Below are 15,235 nucleotides of genomic sequence, written 5' to 3' on the forward strand. Positions count from 1 at the left end.
CTGTCTAGACCCAAGTTTTTCATTGAAGCCAGGGCTCAAACTGCCCCCAGGGAGCCTTAGGAAGCAGCCATTTGCTTGCCCTGAAATGCTGGTGACAGTCATTCTTTTTGGTCAGGAAGTTGTGAATTCCTGTTGACTCTGCAGCACCTGGGAGTTGGGGGGAAGCAGGGGAATGAGGGAGAGAGAATGTCTGGCCTGCATTATTCTATCTGCAGAGCTCCTCACCACTGAGGCACAAAGGAGCACATTCAGAGGGCTTTTTCTTGGGGGTCAGGGGCAAGACAATGATGACAAGCCTTAGGAACACAATCCAACTATGGGAATTCTGTCTTTAAGATTCTTGAGCAATAGTGTGGCTTTTAGTTCTTGCTTTCACAGAGTAACTCCTCGGAGGAGGCTTTTGAAACCATAGGGTCATGAAATCAATTTAGTGGACTACAACCACTCATTTTTTAAAATGTAATAGGTTATATTAGAATAGACAATATCAAAGTGTAGTTAACCATGGATTCTGGAACCAGACCTGCTAAATTTGAATCTGTGTGACCACTTAGCCATGTGGCCTTGGGAAAATTACTTACCTTCTCCATGCCTCAGTTTCCTCACCTGAATAATAATGCATACAGACATCACAGACTTACTATAGGGATTAAATGAGTTAATAAATGTAAAGCACTCACTCACTCACTCACCTGTGGGCCAGTGGAGGCTTGGCTAATCCGGGTTGGCTCTTCAACTCAGGGCCTAGGTGTGCTCCACATGTGTCCAATTGGGGGCCTGGGAGTATTCCTTCTCATCGTAATGTTAGAGGCACAAAAGAGCAAGCTGAACCCCATAAGTGCATTTGAATCCTCTACTTGCCTGGTGATTCATTGGCTGAAAGGCAAGGTGCAGGAGAGTACACGTCCATAATCCCATTGACCAAAGCCATTGTTCAAGACATCAATTAGGCAGAAAACAATAATCTATTGAGCTAGACTATTGAGCAATAATCTGGTAATCAAAATCAAAGAGAAAGTGAAGGATTAATCTGAAGCAGGGGCCAGCAAACTCCTGCCTGCAGGCCAGACCTGCCCCACCATCTGTTTTATAAATAAAGATTTTTTAAAAATATATTTTATTGATTTTTGTACAGAGAGGAAGGGAGAGGGATAGAGAGTTAGAAACATTGATGAGAGAGAAACATCGACCAGCTGCTTCCTGCACACCCCCTACTGGGGATGTGCCCGCAACCAAGGTACATGCCCTTGACCAGAATCGAACCTGGGACCCTTCAGTCCGCAGGCCGATGCTCTATCCACTGAGCCAAACCTGTTAGGGCTATAAATAAAGTTTCACTACAACATCCATGCCCATTTATTTATATATGGCTGATTTTGTGACACAACTTGCAGAGTTGAGTAGTTGCAACAGAAGCCAAAGGACCTACAAAGTCTACAATATTTACTATCTGCCCCTTTACACAAAAAGTTTGCAAAGCCTCATTCTTAAAAATGAAAAGTTTAGGAATTAATGAGAATTCAACATCATATCAAGTTACATAATCAATGTATACTTCCCAAGCACCAGAAAATGGTGATTGCTGCTCAGTGACCACGTGGTTTGATTTGACAACCCGATTGTCATTAGTGCAAGAAGTGAATGCTTTCTTTTAAACACACACACACACACACACACACACACACATACACACACACACGTGTTTTTATTGATTTTTAGAAAGAGAGGAAAGGAGAGGGAGCGATAGAAACATCAAAGATGAGAGAGAATCATTGACCAGCTGCCTCCTGTACCCTCTACTGGGGATGGAGCCCACAACCTGGGCATGTGCCCTGACCAGGAATTGAACCAGGGACCTCTTGGTTCATGGATTGACGCTCAACCAACTGAGCCACACCGGCTGGGCAAGAAGTGAATGCTTTTTGGTTTTCAACAGTCACTGTGTGATAAGAGGGAGCCCCATCCTACTCTGACACTTGGGCTAACCACAGAGCCTCATCATTGGAATTCATACACTGATTTTCCTATTCCTATCAATCATGTAAGGAGTCAGTATTGTGGCTTTGGTTAAAAGACACATTCCTTTTGGGTTAATGATCCTCGTGATCTTCCAGATATTTAACCTTAAAGAAAATGATGCAATCATCCCAATAAAACAAAATATTTTAAAACTGTATTGGACCCCAAACCCTTGGAAACGGAATTCTTAGGTAGAAACCCACACAGTAAACTGATCTAAGTGGAGTTGCTAAGACTCGGGGTGGGTGGGAAGGGGAACCTGGGCTAAGGGCGACGCCCACTGAGCCAAGCCCCAGCTCACACCCTAATCCCCTGAGGAGTGCAGAGGCAACTAGAAGATGCATGGGCTCCTTGGGAATTCCTTCTGCCTTTGTGAATTTTCTAATACCCCACAGGAGAACTTCATTACACAAAAAGTATTACTTTGGGGTTGTTTTATTTTTTTGTAAATTATATACCATTTATTGGAGTAACAAATTTAGAATCCTACTTCTTTTTTTAAAGCTTGTAAGTCATTTTTACATTTCTTATTCTGCTATTTATATGGGGAAATCTTAAGAACTTGCTTTATGGGAGGCCTTTATTAAGGGTTGGTTCCACTTAGGCTTAGTTAATTAGCAACTTAAAAGATTTTTAATTGTGTTTATAAATTTAGTATATTTCATTTGCTTTTCAATAACACCTAACACTTATGCTCTTACTATGTTCAAAAACTGTTCTAAACTATTTACATTGTTAACTCATTTAATTATCACAGAAATTCTAGAAGATATATCATGTTCTTGTCATCCCTGTTTCACACACAGGGAAACTGGGGTACAGAGGATAATTCTCTCAAAGTCACATAGCTAATAATATCTGAAATACTTTGTGAACCATAACATTCATCTCCAGAATCCAGACTTTGGTTCTTATCCTCTATGTTAATTAGCTAACTATAAATTAATTGACTGGAAAGAAAATTTATGACTGCTTTGACCATTCTTGTAAAACTAATAAAATTAAACTTACAAGTATAGTGTAATAGGTTCAAAATTCTTTTAAATGTTCCATAATTGATTACAAACTTATTTTTGTCTCTTACAGAAGTCTCTTAATATAGCATATTGTTCTCCAATATACCAAATTCATTTAAACATTGCGAGTACTTAAAATATCAAACACACAGATTATTTCCAAACTTTACATAAAAAAAACACAACACACCTTTAATACTGTGGGTTTGATTGACTTCATCATCTGTAATTAACTCTAAGTCTCTCTGGCTGAAGACATTTCACTGCTAAGGAACAATCACACTCTCTAAGCTGTCGGGAGTGTGCAGGGAGAGGGAGCCATGGGTCCATGCTGCTGAATGTCTGAAAATTAACCATTGCATTTGGCTAAGTGGAGGTCACAGTGACCTTGGCCAGAGTAGGTGTTGGTGTTAGATGGGATGAGAGCATAAATTAAAAGGGCCAAGGGAGAAGAGCTGGAAAGGACTAGGAGATCATTTTTGTTGTTAAAGGGAGCTGAATATTGGGCAATAGCTGAAGGGAAATGTAGAATTAAGGAAAATTTTATATATATATAGTAAGTTAATAGAAATGATCCGTTGACAGCAGTGAAGGAAATGAATTCGGGCGGAGGAAGGCAAGTGATGCCCGTAAGTAGGCAGAGGGAGTGGACTCTAGATTTGGGACCATGGTAACTGGAGGGACAGGTGAGCAAAAGGACACAGATGCTGGGAGATGTGGTGGAATCAGTGCAAGTTTCTTGCAGTTGCTTCTGTTTTCTGAGAAAAATAGGAAGTGAGATCATCAGTGCAGAGTGATGGGGAAGGTAGTTTGAGGAGAAGGAAAATGTGAAGTAGTCCTCCAGGAGAGGCAAGAGTCAAAGACCAGGGAAATGCATGGGGTTGCCTGTTCACATGCAGGACCATTGCCTACAGAGAGGATCAATGCCTCTGACTGGATGAGAATGCACAAGGGAATGAGAATAGACAGGAGAGGATGAGGTTAAGGACGGAGCCTGGTGGGCAGAGCTAACTGTGGAGAGAGCCAAGACCATCCGATCCGTGTGAGGCCTTATTGATCCAGAGAACCACTAGGAACAGAGAGTCTTCTTCGCTCCTCTGAACTGAGTTAATAATTAACCAGCTTCTTACTCAGATGATCAAGTTCAACGACTTACCACTTGGGATAAAAAGATGCTTTAGGTGCTACCCACCAGAATGGATGTCTGATGCCTGCTCCCTTCTAAACCCACGTGTCCTGGAAGTCTCAGCCACAAGGGACTTCAAATAAGCCCAGCCTGCGCTGCTCATGCTGGTAGCTTTCCAACATCACCAACATGAGAGAAACGGCTCAAGTGGGGACTTCTAGCGGTACATTTTTGGCTGATTAATTATCATTAGGGGCAATATGCTGAAATTTTAATATCTCCATAGGGGAGCTAATTAAAAACAGGCAAACTGCATTTGCTCATAAAAAGTGTTATTAAAAAATTCTGGTTTTCTTTCTGATGCCAAGTGCTTGTCAGAACAGTTCCTCCCAGTGGATCTTTCCCTCAGGTCAGTCAGCCTGCCCCATCCCTATCCTTTCTACACAGATACTGACTCAGTTCAATTCCATTTCCTTCCTCGCTCAGAGGTTTCCGCCTAATCCAGGATTTCTCAGCCTCAGCACTATTGGCATTTTGGGCTGGAAAACACTGTGTTGTGGGGATGGAAATGGGCATTGTAGGACGCTTGGCAGCATCTCTGGCCCCCTCCCACCCAATGTAAGTAGACCACTACCCTCTACCCCACCCAAGGTAGCGGCAACCAGAAATATCTCCAGGCATTGCCAAATGTCCCCTGAGGGTCAAATTGGTCACCAGTTGAAAACCATCGGTCTATCAGGTTTGGGGACAGTGGGAACCAGAGGTAACTCAAATTAGAGCTTCATGTGGACTCTCCCATGGTAACCCTGGCAGTATAAATTAAGTCTCTGGTAGAACAGGATGAGCTCTGACAACCTCAGAGGTGAGAAATTAGACACTTTCCCTTCCGTACAGAATGTACAATAAGCGGCTAATCCTGCTTTAAAAAGAAAAGAAAAAAACACAGCCACACAGAACTTGTCACATTTCCAGCTTTCTCGCCAATTGACGTGAAGATTCCCAGGAGATGGTAATTAGTTTCGAACTACAGGAAAGACACAATGCACAGAACTTTAGAATTGGGGAAATGCAGAGAGAGAAAGTGAGAGAGGGGAGGTGGGAAGGGAGGGGAAAGGGAGGAAAGGACACAGAACCCAAGGGCAAAGTAGGAGTTCAACTTGAACTTTGTACCTTTGACTTTGTATAAGTTCAATTAAGTACCAAGGCTTTACTATGATAGCAAAGTAATAATGTCTGTGTTAAAATCCAAATCATCCAGCTCCCCACTGCCTATAGGATAAGGTTCAAACAGCCTAGCCTGGCAATTAGGGCCCTAAGAGTTTGAATTTGGCCCTAAGAGTTAGAAACCTGCTCCCACTGCCTGCAGGAATGCTTCTTTCTATTCCATCTGGTCCACTCACATTTCTGCAGACACCTTGCAAATGCCTACTCCTGGGCCTTTGTGCATGCCCTTGGCCTACCCAACCTCTCATATATTTAACCTTCAAGGCCCCATCAATCCCCACCTTATTCATTCCCTCACTTGCTCTGGCACACATAGAAGCTGGGCTGTAGTCAAGAACAAGAGCTAACAGCTCTTCAGCAGTTCCCACACACCAGGACCAGATGCTGTTCAGAGCAATCTTTGCTTTAGAGACTGGAGAGAAATCCCTACTTCCAGGGCTACCCACTGCCACTCCCATGGACCTACTGGGGGCCAGTCAGTGTCTGCTCCTGTGATAGTGGCATTTGGTTTCCTCTGTCTTTGAGAGCAGAAGTACAAAGATGGGGAGAGATGGTAAAGAGTGGCCTGATTCAGTTGAAGGGACAGCGAGCCTGGGGTGGGGTAAGGGGCACTGAACTCAAGCCCCAGGGTGTGGGGGAAGGGTTGGTCAGCCCAGGGTGACCTTCAGGGCTGGAGGGAGGGGAAGAGGAAGCACATTTTTGCTGCTCCTACTCAAGGCTTCCTGAAGGCGGGGCGCCCTGTTCTTCACTGCACGTCAAGCCTTCCTCTGGGCACACGCTTGCCACGGCTCTCACATACCCACATGTGGACCATGTCCAAAGTTTGAAGCACCCGAGACTCTGCTAGTGACTCTGTCCCCAAATTCTTCGGGGCGCTGACAAGGAGGCCTTGATTCACAGGTTGAGACTTTGGCTTCACAGTAACCCCATTTCCCCGGCTTGGAACCAAGCTCTCCGAAGAAGAAACGGGCCAAGACCTTGGCCCATGCGCGCTTCCCGAGAGTTCCTGGCTGCACTTGCAGGATTCACTTTCCATCCAAATTGCCTTTTTGAATAATAGCACCGTCTCTCTTCAGCCTCCTTTCCTCTCTCCTCATTTCCTGTTTCCTCTTCTCCCTGTCTCCTTAGTGTCTGCTCAGTTATCAAAGAACGGCTGTGCTACTTTCAGGAATGTTCTCCGGCCAAGCCAGTGGAATGAGCCCCAGGCTCTGGGGAGCCTACAGCCAGGTCTCAGTTCTCTCCCTTCACTGAGCACCAGAGCCCATAACTAGCATCTTCGGGGGAAATAATATTCCCTTATGGACGCAGTTTCTGATTATTTTCATCATCCCTGCTCTCTCCCAGCCCATCCCTTCTTTCCCTTCCCCAGATCCAGTCAGAGCGGTATTGGGAAGCAGAATAGAGAGTGGCTGAGCAGGGAGATTTGGGGTTCAGACCATCGTGTGCTCCACTCTGGAGACCATCACTAGGACTAGTTACTCAGTTTCCTCAACTGTAAAATGGGGACAATGACAGCTGATCTGGAGGCACGCGAGGAGGACTGAATGGGACAATGTATGCATAAAGAGAAGAACATGTTATTCAGCAGAATTCCTTTTAGGAAGGTAGAGCTGTCTTTGTTGAGAAAATATTTGGCTAAGTAGAAACCGAGATCCTTAGGGTCAGAGGCGGACACTCCCAGCGAGACAAAGGGAGGATTTTGTTTGCGACTCCCGGAGGAAGTGGGGGCCAGGAGAGGGCGGAAATCCTGCGCTCCAGAGGTGACCCCTCCCCATGGCACACCCTCCTCCCACCAAAACCTTGGGTCAGGTTTACTAAACTCATGGAATACTTGAAGTAAGTAATGAGGAAAACAGAGAAGGGGCTGAGTCTTGTCTCCAGGGAGCTGTGGGGGCAAAACTCTGACAGCGTTTCAGGATGAGAGATGTGGAGGCAGGAACATCTCAGGGCGGAAGACATGGGACCCTCCTAGGACCATCAAAAGCCTCGGATCTCAGAACAGATTTCTCAAGGGTTGGGGGCACCAGCTGACAACCTGGTTAAGCAGGCAAGACGCTGTAGCTTAGTGTTACCATTCCATGTCATGCTTTCCTGGGTCTTTCCCTGTTGACCTGCAGTCTCAGTTCAGACATTACTTCCTTCAGGAAGCCTCCTCTGGTGTCCCAAGTGTGGGTTCACCTCTGAACCCCGACAGGTGTTCTTATCATAGGAGTTTTCACCCTGAGTTGTAATTGCTTAGTTGCCTGCTTTCCTACTAGACAATTCACGTCATTTGGTCAAAGCTAAATCTTGTATACCCTTGTGTTCCCAGACCTAGCACAGCACCTTGCACATCATAGGCTCGCAATAAATATGTGTTCAGTACATGATGGTATAGTAGAAAAAACACAGTCGTTGTTGTTCTATAAAAACCAGGTTCAAGATCTGACTCTAACACTTAAAAGCTGTGCAACTCTGGGCATGTTACTTAATCTCTCTGAGCCTCTTTCATCTCCTCTGTAAATAGGAAGGTGCAGGGTCAGTGTGAGGGTGGAATGGGAAGATATGTAGTAAACGGTGCCTGGCCAGTCAGTACTTAAGCAAATATTGGTTCCTCAATACAGTCTCTCATATTTGGCCCGTCTCTTCCATCCACACATCTCCACCACGTCAAGCCTTCACTAAGCACCTTATAAACTCCTACTTTGTCTCCTTACTTCACACTGTTTCTCTTGGATGTGTTAAGCTCTTCCACTGTGCCAGACAGGGTTCCAAAGTAGGAGTCAGCAAACTACAGCCTGAGGGCCGTATCAGGCCCGGCACCTGATTTTGTTGTGTCCGTAGCTAAGAAGGGTTTCTACATTTAAATGGTTAGGGGGGGATAAAAAGAGGAATATTTCATGACACATGAAAATTATTTGAAATTCACAGTTCAGTGTCCATAAAGAAGGCTGAATTGGCACACCGCCACACTCATTCTTTTCCCTATTGTCTGTGACTACTTTCGCTCTGTAGCAACAGGGTTGAGTAGCTGTGACAGAGACCGTATGGTCCACAAAGCCAAAAATATTTACCATCTGGCCCTTTGTAGAAGAAGCTGCCATGCCCTGTTCTAGGTTGCTAAGCGGTTCCTCTGGTTGGTGATTATTGAGGCCTGTAAGTGCCGTGTGAGGTCAGTACTGTTACTAGCCCCCTTTCACAGTCCTGGTGCACAGGTAGGAGAGAGGTGAAGTGATATACCCAGGGTTGCACAGCTTGTAAATACATTCAGGATCAAACTCTACCACCTCTGAAGTGGTCAGGTGGCTGGGACAACTGTAGGCAACCTTGTATGCCACACTGGGGAGTTGCCTTGATAGTTCTTGATCAGGGGAGTGACATGATAAAGTGAGACCTCAAGGTGGTCACTATGACCACTGAGCTGAAGGAGAGAGAAGGGGGGAGGGAGTAGCATAGAGCAGGGATTACGAATTTGAACTCCAGAGCTCAGCTTCCTGGGTTTGATTGCAGCCAGCCACTTATCTGCATGACCTTGGGCAAGTTGCTCTAACTCTCTCGGCCTTATTTCCTCAGCTCTACAATGGGGTGGGTGGGGGACTGGGTGGGATAATAGAATCTAGACTCTCCCTTATAGGGTTGTTGTGAAGACTGGAAAGGAAACTTCTGTCTTATGACTCTGCATTGGAGGCACGGAACAGCCCTTTGATGTTAGCTACAGCCATGCCCATTATTCATCCCAACAAGAAGCTGCTCTCTCTCTGTTCCAGGAGCCATTCCAGCCAATCAGGACACAAAGAGGAAGACAAAATAACCAGATCTGCATCCTGCCCATAGGAGCACTGGGTCTATGGAGGGACCAGGAGAGTCCATCAATACCTGGGAACTGTCACAGGTGTTGCCATGGGCTGCTAAGAAGCACCTCCTTCTGGCTCTTCCTTCCTTGTCTCAGGTTCTCACTCCTTCCCGAACTCACCAGGCATCCTGGGGGGTTTGCCCCTGGCCTCTGTGCTGGCCTGAATGGGGAATAATAGACTAATATGAGCATGGGCAGTTGTCCAGCGCCCTGGCACGGGGCTGTGTCTGGAAGACTGTAAATCACAAACCAGCCCAGCGCACAAGGCCCCAGGGAGAACCTGGGCAGGAGAATAACTTGGCCACTTCCACCTGCCAAATCACAAAACAACACATCGACAAGAAAGGCCATTGATGCTGAGAAACCCTATCAGGTTCCAACGTGGAAAGTGGTATTTGTCTTACGAACATGCCTGCTAGGTACAGTGGGAACTCAGAGCAGTTTGGAATTTTATCATACCACGTGTTAGCGTCTCCTGCTTACCCTGATTTTTCCCCCCACTGCCATTTATTAGTGTTTGATTTGCCATCTGTAACTGTGTCTTTATGTGCATGCTTATGCAGCTAAGCATAGAAAGAAGACAGGGAAGATACACCAGTGGCTCTCAACTGAGATGGATGGGGCAACTGGAACATGGCAACAGAAGGGGGAGGCTGGTTATTAGAATCACCTAAACTTTTTTTCCCCCAAATCCTCATGCTTGGGTTAAACACCTTAAGCATATGTGTATTTTAAAAGCCGACCCAATAATTCTGATGTTTGCCCCTCCCTTCCATCCCCATCTCCTGCCTGATTTGTCACCATTAATACACATCAAATGATGAAAATGGTAGTTATAGCTTGAGTGTTGGGATTATAATTTTAAAGCATTTTTTTTCTATCTTTTGCTTTGCTGGTGTTATTAAAGTTCTACCATGAACATAAAGACTAGCAAAGTAATGTGTTGGTTACAGAACCAAACTCACCTGAGTTTACACCTTACCACGGCGTGTCACTGCGCCTCAGCGATGTCTTCTGTAAAAGGCAAAAAGTAAGAATAGCTCTCTAATTGGGCTGTTGTGAGAAGTAAATGACTTAACACATATAAAGTTTTTAAAACAGTGCCTGGCACATGTCACGCTCAATGGGAATTACCCATTATCATTAAAACATAAGAAAAATGTAGCAATACATTTTTAAATTTTAGAAAAAATATGAAATTTAAAACTATAAAGAAGAAAAAGACTCCATGGCGTTTGCATGATATTAACAGAAGCTGCTCTCCCCTTCTGTGAAGTGGGAGGCCGGGGGGGTGGGGGGAGGAATAAGGAGAAATGTGAATGGGTTCTGTAGACTTAAAGTGAAGGTAAAAAGTGAGGAATGGCCGTTAGTATGAGGAGTGGGATCAATGCAGCATAAAGGAAAAACCACCCCGGCTGCCGGCCTGGGAGGCTCAACAGGAAGGAGGTGGCTGAGCTTCTGCTTCCTTCTCGCTGGTTCCAGCCCAGAAACCCCGCCCTGGGTGGAGAGAGAAGACTGGGCCCGACTGCAGGACACCCAACCATTCTCTTTTCTGGTCAGACACTAAAGGGCACTCTCTGCTTTGCATATGCATTTCTCCTTCTTCTCTCCCAACTCAGTTTGCCTTTGGTGTCTCTGTGTTATTTTGCCTTTGGTATCTCTGTATTATTGCTTATTAGCAAGTTACAGTCAACCGCATAGTTGATGTTTACTGCTGCCAGGCACTATACTAAAACTGCCCGTAGCAGCTCATGGATCCTCCAAGCACCTCTAGGAGACATATACTTTTTAAAAAAATCTCCATTTCACAGAGGAGGACACTGAGGCCCAGAGAGGCTACTTGCACTAGTCTGCAGATGTTGGTCACTCGACTAGAATTCCTTTCAATCTCGATGACAGTCAAGACAATGAGGGGACAACAGACCCAGGAAGCCCTCCATACAGCGGTTCGCTAAGATCTCCAGTCACTGCCTTGCGCAGGGGATTTGCTGAGGCTGGCATGCAGGGGCCATATCTACTGGCCGACCCCACCCAGCCCTGGAACCCCTGTTGTGTTCGCCAACCCCAAGGGAGCCAGGAGGGAGGCCCAGGACATTTGATTCCGTAGCCCATCCTGCTCACCACAAACCTAAATTGTCTCAGAAGTAGCACAGACCGGTAAAGGATTTTCAGAGCCAAATGTTGAAGCAGGATGTGGGTATTCGTGGAGACTCCGCACTCAGAATCAGTTTCCACCCCGTGCTTCCAGCAATGGGTGAACACAGCCGCAAACACTTCCATGTCTAGAAGCAAACTGCAAGGGCCCCCCCCCCCCCGTTCCAGGAAGAAGGCCCAGCCCTCCCTGCTGGGGAGCAGCTGTGACCCCGCGATGCCAGGTGATGCCTGTGGCTCTGACAGCGCCCGGGAGCCTCTCTGCCGGGGTTTTGGACAGCACGCGCGCTGCAAGTGGCCTTTCCTCTCCCAGAACATGATGTAACCCCCCGATCCGCAGCCTCAAATGGTTTGCAGATTGTCTGGGGTGACTGTTTCCTGTGTTCTGAGATCCCAGGTGGTGAGCCCGCTCTGCCTGCGACCCCCGGATGGCGTTTACTTGGAAAGCTGCTTTTATCAGTCAGGATGTGCTTGGTGGCAAGTAACACAAAACACAGTCCAAACTGGCATAAACAATAAAGCGGGGTTTATTGGCTCATGTAACTGAACAGTCTCTGGATAGATTTCAGGTGAGGATGGATATACGTAGTGACTCAACCATCTCACAAAAGGCCCCGCTTGCTTTTTATCTCTTTTCTCTGCTTTCCATGTCAAGTTCATCCTAAGGCTGCTTCCCCTCAATGCAGCATAAGGACTTCTAGATGCCTGAGAGAGCACGCTTCCTTGTTCATTTCTAGCAAAAAATAAAAATAAAAAAATAAAAAAAGAGTAGCTGTCTCAAATCCTATACAATCCTATATAATAAAACCCTAATATGCAAATTGACCAAACAGCGGAACAACCAGCGAAACGAAGGGGATAAGGAGAAATGTGAACGAGGGGGCAGAATGACCGGTCACTATGATGCACACTGACCACCAGGGGGCAGATGCTTAATGCAAGAGCTGCCCCCTGGTGGTTAGTGCACTCACACAAGGGGAGTGCCGCTCAGTCAGAAGCCCGGCTCACAGCTGGCGAGTGCAGCGGCAGTGGCAGGAGCCTCTCCCACCTCTGCTGCAGGTGGGCGGTAAGGAGCAAGGGGTCCTGGACTGCGAGAGAGATGTCTATCTGCCAGCTTAGGCCCGATCCTGGAAACCGCCTAGGGACACCACCCCGCCCCCCTCCCCACAAGTGCATGAATTTCGTGCAATGGGCCTCTAGTAAAAGCATAATATGCTAAGTGTCCGACTGATCTGCCAACTGTTTGGTCAACAGCTTGACCGGTGCTTATGACATTCACTGACCACCAGGGGGCAGATGCTCCAACTGGTAGGTTTGCTTGCTGCTGGGGTCCAGCCAATGGGGACTGGGTGAGAGGGCTGGACATGCTCTGGAACCCTCCCTTGGTCCCTCCCTGGCCCGCCGGCCCCTATCAGCCCAGATCAGGACTGGGTGAGACTGCCCAATCAGCCTGACAGCCATCCAGGCCAAGGGACCCCATCCATTCACGAATTCATGCAACGGGTCTCTAGTTTTTAAATAAAAGTCCTGGACCTCTGACTGGATCAATCTAAGGCAGTGGTTCTCAACCTGTGGGTCGCGACCCCTTTGGGGGTCGAACGACCCTTTCACAGGGGTCGCCTAAAACCATTGGAAAACACATATATAATTACATATTGTTTTTGTGATCACTATGCTTTAATTATGTCCAATTTGTAACAATGAAATTGGGGGTCACCACAAAATGAGGAACTGTATTAAAGGGTTGCAGCATTAGGAAGGTTGAGAACCACTAATCTAAGGTCATATGACCATCTCTGAACCAATCACTGTGGCCCGGAGCAATAAGCCATGATTGGATTTTTTTTAATTGTGGGGTTTTTTAATAGAAGATCCCTTGCTGATCTGCTTTCCCCTGAAACCTGGGGGAAAAGGAGAGGAAGACCAGTCAGATCAGGAGGAGTCCGTTCCCCAACACTCTATTCCTACATAGATCTAAACCAGTGGTTCCCAACCTTGTTTTGGCCATGCCCCACCTAAGCATCTTTAAAATCCTGATGGACATATAATTCTTATTATTCAAAAAGTGAACTCCTAATTCACATGGAGGAAGCCTAAAAGGCCATTAACTTGGTCCAAACAAGCTTCCAAAGAACATGGCATCCATGAAAGAGAAAAATAAAAGAACGAAAGAACAGTTGAAGTACTGAGGAGGAAACCACCAAGAAATTGTTAAAAAAATAATAATAATATGAAGTAATATGAAAAAATAGCAAATAAAGTTTCAAAACATATAAGAGAATTGAAATGCATAAATATGTCACAACATATATTTATATACCATATATGAGGCCCCTAGGACCACAAGAAATGTAAAAAAAAATCACTGTTAATAACCCATTCTCGAATTGCCCCTCTTAAAAATCAAATTGCCCCCCTGTGGGGCATGTGCCCCAGGTTGGGAACCATTGATCTAAACAGATGAGCCAGGGTCACTATAGTGGTTAGAAGTTGGCAACATAGGGAGAGGGAGAAGAAAGTGGGGGGCTGGGGTGTCAATGAAAAAAGTCCAGACGCTCCCTAACCTGCACCGCCCAGGGGGCACTTGGTCTGCTTCAATTCAAGAAGGATCAGAAGATCAAAAGTGTCTTAGAAAGGCCTGAATCATCAGGGATGGAGGGAGGAGGAATGTCTGTGAAGTGCGGGGTCTGTTTGCCAACTGAGGGGAAGGGATCACCCTCCCCCTACAGGAATCCCTCCAACCCCTCAGGTCTGGCAAGTCTGGGGCTGCCAGATACCCCAGGCAGGGGGCTGGGTTCACAAAGGCTTGCACTACAGGGAGAAAGAACGCTGCACCCAGCTTCTCTGTCAGCGTCCGGCGGTCCTTTACCTCCTCCTAGCAGTTTGCTTGTAATTCATGCTTGACCCCCTCAGCTTATTCTTGATGGCGCCCTGGAGCTGGCACAGATCATTCTGAGGGTAAGGTGCTCAGACTCAGGGTCTCAGCCCCAGATCTCCTTCATGCTCTCCTTTGTCTCCTGAGTTGTGTCATGGAGGGCATAGCAGCATCCTTGTTTGGCAGCATCTTAACAAAGGTGGGGTCATCGCCAGCCTGGGCCTCCTCCCAGAGCATCTTCTTACCCTCGAGTAGGAGGAAGAGCGCCACCTTCTTGTGCTTATTTGCTCCTCTGGCTTCCACAGCTTGCACACCTGCATGCCACTGAATACCCTGATGATGCCAACAGAGACAGTCATGACAGAGGGCATGTTTACGGAAGTGAAAGAGGGATGGAAGGAACCCAGAGAAGACACCAAGGACTACTGCACTGTGCTGGGACCCCACTCAGACCATGGCTGATCTCGGCAATCACTCTGCCCCTGTATCTGGAGAGAAGCATTATGTCTACCCCAGTACATTGTTCTTTGATTTCTGACATGGCCTTTTCCAGAGCCATTAAAAATACCAAATTCAATAAAGCAATAAAGTAAATGGCAACTACACTCTTCTAGCTGCTCAAGTCAAAAACCTTGGACACAATCTTGATTCTTCATTTCTCTCACCCACCCCCATATCCAATTTATCATTAAACCCTATTAGTTTTACAACAAAATATAGCTAGAATCTGATTGCTTCTCACTTTATTCACGGTGTCACCCTCCTCTAAAGTATCATCACCTTGCATCAAAACACTGCAATAGCCTCCTACTTGGTCTCCTCCTGCTTGCTCCCCCATCCTCTCATCTTCAGAGAAGCCAGAGCCATCCATTTAAATAGTAAGCCATATCATGTCACTCCTCAACTCAAAAGCTCCTAGTGGCTCCTATATCAATCACTCCAAAGAAAAGTCAAAAGGCATAACAATGGACAAGGAGATCCTACATATTCTA

At 46.2% G+C, this 15,235-nt stretch overlaps 1 long non-coding RNA gene across 1 annotated transcript; it reads right to left on the reverse strand.

Moving 5' to 3' along the window:
- Positions 1-713: 713 nt before the first annotated feature.
- On the reverse strand, positions 714-10,260 carry LOC132226009 (uncharacterized). Its single transcript, XR_009450999.1, has 3 exons — positions 10,183-10,260; positions 9,241-9,377; positions 714-876 (listed from the first exon to the last, which is right to left on the reverse strand). It is a non-coding gene; the product is annotated as an uncharacterized LOC132226009 (long non-coding RNA).
- Between the last annotated feature and the right edge of the window lie 4,975 nt (positions 10,261-15,235).

This window comes from Myotis daubentonii, chromosome 2, assembly GCF_963259705.1.
Source record: "Myotis daubentonii chromosome 2, mMyoDau2.1, whole genome shotgun sequence".
Classification (NCBI taxonomy): Eukaryota; Metazoa; Chordata; class Mammalia; order Chiroptera; family Vespertilionidae; genus Myotis; species Myotis daubentonii.